Consider the following 7,851-nt stretch of genomic DNA (forward strand, 5'->3'; position numbering starts at 1 on the left):
TAAAATTTTTTTCTCCCACACACGCACCCCCCTAGGAAGCAGCCTGTAACAGCTAACTCCCAGATACCTATTTACTGTTAGGTAACAGGGGTCATCCCCTTTTGTACAAAGAATCTGCTAAAGCTTTTAGGGCTAATCTTTGACACTCGTTTGTCTTTGTCGCCCCATATTTTTTACGTCCAAGTTGAATGCTCTAAGGCCCTTAACTAACTTTAGGTCATGTCCCATACAGGTACTTCTTGGGGAGCTAATCGACACTGCTCCTCTCTTTACATTCCTCTCTTGTTCTGTCTAAACTCGATTATGGCCCTGTTTACTCGTCTGCTTCTCCTTCTACCCTTCACCATCTGGACACACTGCATCATACTGGGTTACGGCTCAGCTCTGGTACCTTTCCTTCGACACCTACCCTAAGCCTGTATGTTGAAACTGGCGTCCTGTTTCTACAGGATCGCCATGATCGCTACTGTCTTCTCCACCTTGCACGGTCCTTACAGCACCCTCACTCTTGCTTATGTCATGCCTTGACCTTTACCCATCCTGTGGTTCCTGTTCCCCTTCACCACCTATCTCTTTCTGTACGGTTGTCTCTCTTACAAAATGCTCTTTCAGTTTGTGTTACCAATATTTCCCCTCGTGTCATTCCGTCTTTGCCCCTATGGAGGGGTCCCCGTTCCTAAATTCTGTAAGCCTTGACCCACATGACTAAAACTTTTACCCCTCCTACAGTTCTAAATCACCTTTTCCTTGAACACTTTTCTTCACACTTCCACTCTATTTCCGTCTTCACCAATGGGTCTTAAGTCTGCAGATGGTGTAGGCTACTCTGTTGTTTTTCCTGACTGCACCTTTGTGTCTCCTGCCTCCGGAGACTAGCATCTTCATGGCAGAACTTTATGCTATTCTCTATGCTCTTCATCAACTCTTTTCTCGCTGTCAATCCTCCTCTGTGTTTGTAGTTGACACTTGCAGTGCCCTCATGGCTCTAGAATCCTTTAATCCAGTCCATCCTTTGGTAGTTGAAATTCAACATTGGCTGTTTCTTATCTCCAGTAGATTTAAGACAGTGGAATTTCGCTGGATTCCCAGCCATATTGGTGTGTTCTTAAATGAGCGTGCGGACACTGCCGCTAAGGAAGCTATCCGCACCTGTCCCATCTCCCGTAAAGGTATTCCTCATTATGACTTTTACCCAGTTATTCATTTCCCCATTCTTGCCCGTTGTCAGGGTTGTTGGTCTTCTGTTACTGGTAACAAATTGCGTGCTCTTAAGAGTAGTGTGTTCCCGTGGCCTTCCTCCTACCACCGTAACCGGTGGTGGGAAACGGCTCTGGCGAGGTTGTATATTGGTCATACACGTTTAACTCACGGGCACTTAATGGAGCGCTGCCCTGCTTCTTATTGTCCAAACCGTTGTCTCTACATGTCCTGACTTCCAGGACTTACGTGTCTTGCTTCCCGACCATCCCTCACTGTCAATTGTCCCTCGATAAAATTCTTGGTAAATTCAATACCTTTGATATTGTTCGCCGTATGCGTTTTTGTTCTTGTATTGGCGACGTTAGTGATATTTAGCGCACTATGATTATCCCACACATTTGATGGTTTGATAATTACTGTACTGTACAGTACTTTGGTTTGGAATGTATCAAATAAAGTTGTTTCATGTATTCAAATGTGTGAGAAAATCCACTGGGGCTGTGAGATGAAGCGAACCTGTAACAAAGGCATTGCCAGTTGCATACTCTACCACCACTGATGGTAAAAGTCTTACAACTGGATATCTTGTGTGACGGGTTATGGTATCACAGCTATACTGAACCAAGATGGTATGGCTATCCCTCACATAAATGAAAGAAATGCTGCTATTGGCCTTGCAGTGTGTAAGTTGCAGGTGGAAACAAATGAAAATTATCAAATAAATAATTAAACAATTTACTGAAATAGTAATGAACAATTTCTGACCAGGGGGAGAAAGATACTGGCAGTATGGGGCGTTAAAGTTTATTGAAGATTAAATTCTGCAGAACATGTAAATATATAAAGTTCAAATATAAAGTAAGTAATTATATAAAGTTTATATTAAACACGGTTTATATTATAGACTTATAACAAAGTTGATATTATTAAACTTAATATTGAACATGTAAATATATAAAGTTTCAAAATATATAATTTAAGGACTATATAACGTTTATATTAAAATATATAAAGTAAATATATAAAGTAAGAATTAACAGTAACAATTCCAAGTCCGAGGACTAGATTTAACTTAAAAGGTACACCCGTAGTAAGTATGAGACCTTAGCCTATAGTGACATGGAAACTAATTCTGCAGAAACCTAAAGGTTAACTGGTACTAGAATTAAGGCCGAGTGCAAATGTGTAGTAATTATATAACACTAGGATATAACAGGCAGGACACAAAGAATAACTAATAAGTGAGAGACCACATAACACGTAATGTACCCAGCCAAGCGGCCGTAAAAGACCTAATAGATAAGGAGAAGGGGGTGTGACTACAAGTAGGGCTTACTAGCACCTAGACTGGGCAAAGTATTAGCTGCGGACAGCGGGACACTTGGGGACCGGCGCTGCACCCCCACCGCAGGCCAGCGGCCGGACCCCCCCCCCCCCCCCCCGAAGGGCGAGTGCCAGCTGGCCGCGTGAGGCACTCAATGTAGCAGAGCAACAACGTCCCGTCTGACGTAGGATGTGAGCACTACTCTTCCGCCTGCCGTCTGCCATTATTTCTGATGTGGCGAGCCCGTCCCGAGACAGCTGGGTGCGGAGCGTAGTCATCTGAAGTCAAGCCTAGCGCCGAGAGGGCAGCGCGTAGGATCCTGGAGAAATCTCGCCTGGTGACAGGAGCGCTTGTAGGATCTGTGCTTGTAGGATCCGAAGAGTGTTGATTCCTGACCATGTAAGCGATACCTGGTCCAGTCGGAGCGTGCGTCGATTTTTTGTCGCGTAGCTCACCTCCCCCGGGCTGAAAGATATAAGGCAGTAAGGGAGGGCAGAAGCGGCGTGCAGTGTTATCGTGACAGGCAAGAGCACAGACGAGAGGGAAACCCTAGCTGAATCAATACGGAGACGAAAAAACGGGGGAGGGAGCCCGGCAGCAGGAATTAAGAGAAACCTTAATTAACAATCCTGGATGAATAAAGAGCATCCGAATAATTATACTGTAGCAATGAAGGGGGCTAACAATTCTAAGAATCTTCCAGCAAACGGAAGGGGGAAGTACCTTTGCTAAGGGCAAAGGTGGGAGAAAACCAGTAGGAGAACAGCAAGGAAGCACAAAGCAACTATAACAGGGTAATACGAAACACTATAAATCTTGAATATAAACAATACATATACCAAGAACGGGTATAACAACTAAGCAACATATACATAAACAATAAAATGGAATAAGAACCAATTCTTAAAGCCAAATCTATAACATGCTTGTGTCCTAAGCGGATGTAGAATGTGAGCGGGGAACATTACCCTTGGTCTCTATCCCATCTCTGCCTCCAGACGGGTGATTGGGCTGGATAGAAGCCAAGGAGTCTGCCTTAAGTGGCCGCTGAGTGTAGTCTTGTGTTGTCAATGAGCGTCTGCGAGCCGCAGCTAGTAGATTCAGATTCAGATTCAGATGTTTATTCAGGTAAGGTATATACATACAAGTGATGTTACATTAATGGATTGATATATAGATAGAGCTAGTACATACAATGCCTAAAGCCACTATTACGCAATGCGTTTCGGGCAAGAAAAAACATTAATATCTAGAACTTAATACTAATTGAGCATAAAGAATAAAAGATGTTGAGAACAAATACAAATAAAGATAAAAAAAAAAGGGGGAACATGACTGAAAAAGCAGCACAAATACAATAGGTTGACAAACAGTGTTGATTAAAAAAAAAGAAAAAAAAAAGAAAATAACAGACATGGGTTGACAATAGAGGAGTGAGGTAGATTACAGGGAATTTATTAGGTAGTGTTTAGTTTTTATCTTAAACTGGTTGAGAGAGGTACAGTCTTTAACATGGTTGGGAAGGTCATTCCACATTCTGGGCCCCTTGATTTGCAGAGCATTTCTAGTTTGATTAAGACGTACTCTAGGAATATCAAAACTGTATTTATTTCTGGTGTGGTGCTCATGGGTTCTGTTACAACCTTCTATGAAGCTTTTAAGATCAGGATTGGCATTATAGTTTAGCGTTTTATATATGTATAATACACATGAGAGAATGTGCAGTGACTTAATATCTAACATATTAAGAGATTTGAGTAGGGGTACCGAGTGATGTCTGGGGCCAGAGTTGGATATAGTTCTAATAGCAGCTTTGTGTTGGGTAATTAGAGGACGTAAGTGATTTTGGGTAGTAGAACCCCAAGCACAAATACCATAGTTGAGATAAGGATAGATAAGGGAGTAATAGAGAGTCACCAGAGCAGGGCGTGGTACATAATATCTGATCTTAGAAAGAATGCCCACAGTTTTTGAAACTTTTTTTGATATATTTAGAATGTGTCCCTGGAAATTCAGCTTGTGGTCAATGAGAATGCCAAGGAATTTGCCATCTAATTTGTTACAAATTTGGGTATTGTTTATTTTGAGATTTATAAGACTAGAGGATTTATTGCCAAACAGAATATAGAAGGTTTTGTCAATGTTAAGGGTGAGTTTGTTGGCAGTTAGCCAAAGATGGACTTTATTTAGCTCAGTATTTACTGTGGCATTTAGAGCAAGAGGGTCAGGACTGGAGTAAATGAAGGTTGTGTCGTCAGCAAATAGGATTGGTTTGAGGTGTTGGGAGGCATTTGGAAGGTCATTAATGTAGATGAGAAAGAGGAGAGGGCCAAGTATGCTGCCCTGAGGAACACCAATGTTGATGGGTAGGGTGGGAGAAATTGTATTATTCACAGAAACATATTGGAGCCTGTCAGTAAGGTAGGACTCGAGGTATTGTAGGGAGTGTCCTCTGACTCCATAATGATGTAGTTTAAGAAGAAGGTTTTGGTGGTTGACAGTATCAAAAGCTTTACGCAGGTCCACAAATAACCCAACAGGGAGCTCCTTTTTATCAAGAGCTGTATGAATCGAGTTAAGCATACTAATAAGTGCATCGTTAGTGCTTTTTTGGGTCTGAAGCCATATTGGCAAGGGCTAAGTATATTGAGTTTGGCTAGATATGAGTAAAGCTGCTTGTATATAAGTTTTTCAAAAATTTTTGACAAGTTTGGCAGGATTGATATAGGTCTGTAGTTGTTAACATCTGTGGGGTCACCACATTTGTGGACAGGCGTTACTCTCGCTTTTTTTAGAATATCTGGAAAGGTTTGGAGTTCAAGTGACTTGTTGAAGAGCAAAGCAATAGCAGGGGCTAAAGATCTGGAGGCTTTTTTGTAAATTAAAGTTGGTATCTCCTCAAGGGCACCAGACTTGGTTTTAAGGGAAAGGATTATCTCATTGACGTCAGTGGAGTTAATAGGCTTTAGGTACAGAGACTGTGGATAGTTACCTGTAAGATAGTCCTTAATGTCAGTACTGGAAGATGGAATATCATTTGCAAGGGATGAACCAATGGAAGAGAAGAACCTATTGAACTCAATAGCAGAATCAGAGGCTGAAAGCTGACCATCGTTATTAGACAGGAGAGTCGGTTTGTTATTTAAAGATTTCTTACGCCGTGAAAGTACGCCGTGAACTTCGGCAACATCTTTAGAACAGGAGCAAAGTGAAATCGACGGCAGGGAGCTGCCATTCAGTAACTGTAATAAGGATAATAATAAGAATACAATGTCGTAAATAATCGTACAATGAAGAATACAATGTAATATCGTAAATAACCGATGACGGCAAGTGCCGCAGAATGGAAGAAATTAAGAAAGCAACGCCAAACCATAATAGCAATTTATATTTTAATAAAATAATACTGGAATGACAGTAACGGTACGGAATAATATTAATACTGCCATATAGCCCAGCAAATAAAGAGAAGATAATAGTATTAACGTAGGCCCTGGGCGGCTGCATCCCGGCGCCGCTGCGTGCGTTGATGGTGATCAGAGGAATATCCGGCTCGCGTTCTCTTCCTCGCCGCAGTAGGGACTTTTTGTCCCTGTCCTGCCTGTTATATCCTAGTGTTATATAATTACTACACATTTGCACTCGGCCTTAATTCTAGTACCAGTTAACCTTTAGGTTTCTGCAGAATTAGTTTCCATGTCACTATAGGCTAAGGTCTCATACTTACTACGGGTGTACCTTTTAAGTTAAATCTAGTCCTCGGACTTGGAATTGTTACTGTTAATTCTTACTTTATATATTTACTTTATATATTTTAATATAAACGTTATATAGTCCTTAAATTATATATTTTGAAACTTTATATATATACATGTTCAATATTAAGTTTAATAATATCAACTTTGTTATAAGTCTATAATATAAACCGTGTTTAATATAAACTTTATATAATTACTTACTTTATATTTGAACTTTATATATTTACATGTTCTGCAGAATTTAATCTTCAATAAACTTTAACGCCCCATACTGCCAGTATCTTTCTCCCCCTGGTCAGAAAATGGTCACTGCTTGATCGCAAGCGGGGATTTTTCTGGCGGGGGAGAAAGAAACAATTGCGCAGCGCGTCCCGCGGCGTTGCGCGGGCAGTTTGGGGCCGTATAAATACGGGCGCACACTGGGGCTCTGCCTCACTCCGCCTGCCCTCGCCGCTGCCCTCGCAAAAGTTTGTCCCTGACTTTTTGCGAGGGCAGCGGCGAGGGCAGGCGGAGTGAGGCAGAGCCCCAGTGTGCGCCCGTATTTATACGGCCCCAAACTGCCCGCGCAACGCCGCGGGACGCGCTGCGCAATTGTTTCTTTCTCCCCCGCCAGAAAAATCCCCGCTTGCGATCAAGCAGTGACCATTTTCTGACCAGGGGGAGAAAGATACTCGCAGTATGGGGCGTTAAAGTTTATTGAAGATTAAATTCTGCAGAACATGTAAATATATAAAGTTCAAATATAAAGTAAGTAATTATATAAAGTTTATATTAAACAGTTTTGCGAGGGCAGCGGCGAGGGCAGGCGGAGTGAGGCAGAGCCCCAGTGTGCGCCCGTATTTATACGGCCCCAAACTGCCCGCGCAACGCCGCGGGACGCGCTGCGCAATTGTTTCTTTCTCCCCCGCCAGAAAAATCCCCGCTTGCGATCAAGCAGTGACCATAAATAACACATGACAATACTTGACTATCATGTAATGCAAAGGTGAACAAGTTAGTATGACCTTAAATGCAAAAAATAAACTATAAGCAATGAATAAAAGTATGAAGATATACTGGTGTTCTGAAGACAGCTACCATACCACCATGGCATCAGTCACATGATGTTGGCTGGAAGTGGACGACGGGTTAGAGACACCAAGGTGATCCTAGAGCACTAAGGGAGAGATTGCCTCTCCAGGGAGGCAGCGCTCTTTATATAGTCCGGCGGTGATGACTCATCCAGTGTCAACACGAGGTGGACATCTGGTCAACTAGCAAACTGCTCGTTGTGGCTGGCGGTGCCTTTGTGTTGAGCTGTACCACTGTCAGTTGAAGGCGGCTAACTGCTTGTTTGTGGGGACAAACTGCCAGTTAGCAGTGGCGCCCGACTTGCCTCTGAGTCGTACCAGGCCGTGCCAGGCCCTGGGGGGTATGGAGAGGTGGCAGGACTGATGACTCTTCTGGGCTGGTGTAGATGTATACTTCCAGTGCAGAGGCATTGAAGGTGAAGGGAAAAGGCAGTTCCACTGCTATGCAGGGGATTCACGTGACACTTGTGAAGCCACAGAAAGTCTGGAGGCCCTACTG

The 7,851-nt window shown here is 42.7% G+C and overlaps 1 long non-coding RNA gene across 1 annotated transcript; it reads right to left on the reverse strand.

Moving 5' to 3' along the window:
- Positions 1 to 1,988: 1,988 nt before the first annotated feature.
- LOC138350242 (uncharacterized) lies at positions 1,989 to 7,053 on the reverse strand. Its single transcript, XR_011222014.1, has 2 exons — positions 6,763 to 7,053; positions 1,989 to 3,203 (listed from the first exon to the last, which is right to left on the reverse strand). It is a non-coding gene; the product is annotated as an uncharacterized lncRNA (long non-coding RNA).
- Between the last annotated feature and the right edge of the window lie 798 nt (positions 7,054 to 7,851).

Source organism: Procambarus clarkii, chromosome 44, assembly GCF_040958095.1.
Source record: "Procambarus clarkii isolate CNS0578487 chromosome 44, FALCON_Pclarkii_2.0, whole genome shotgun sequence".
In the NCBI taxonomy this organism is placed as follows: Eukaryota; Metazoa; Arthropoda; class Malacostraca; order Decapoda; family Cambaridae; genus Procambarus; species Procambarus clarkii.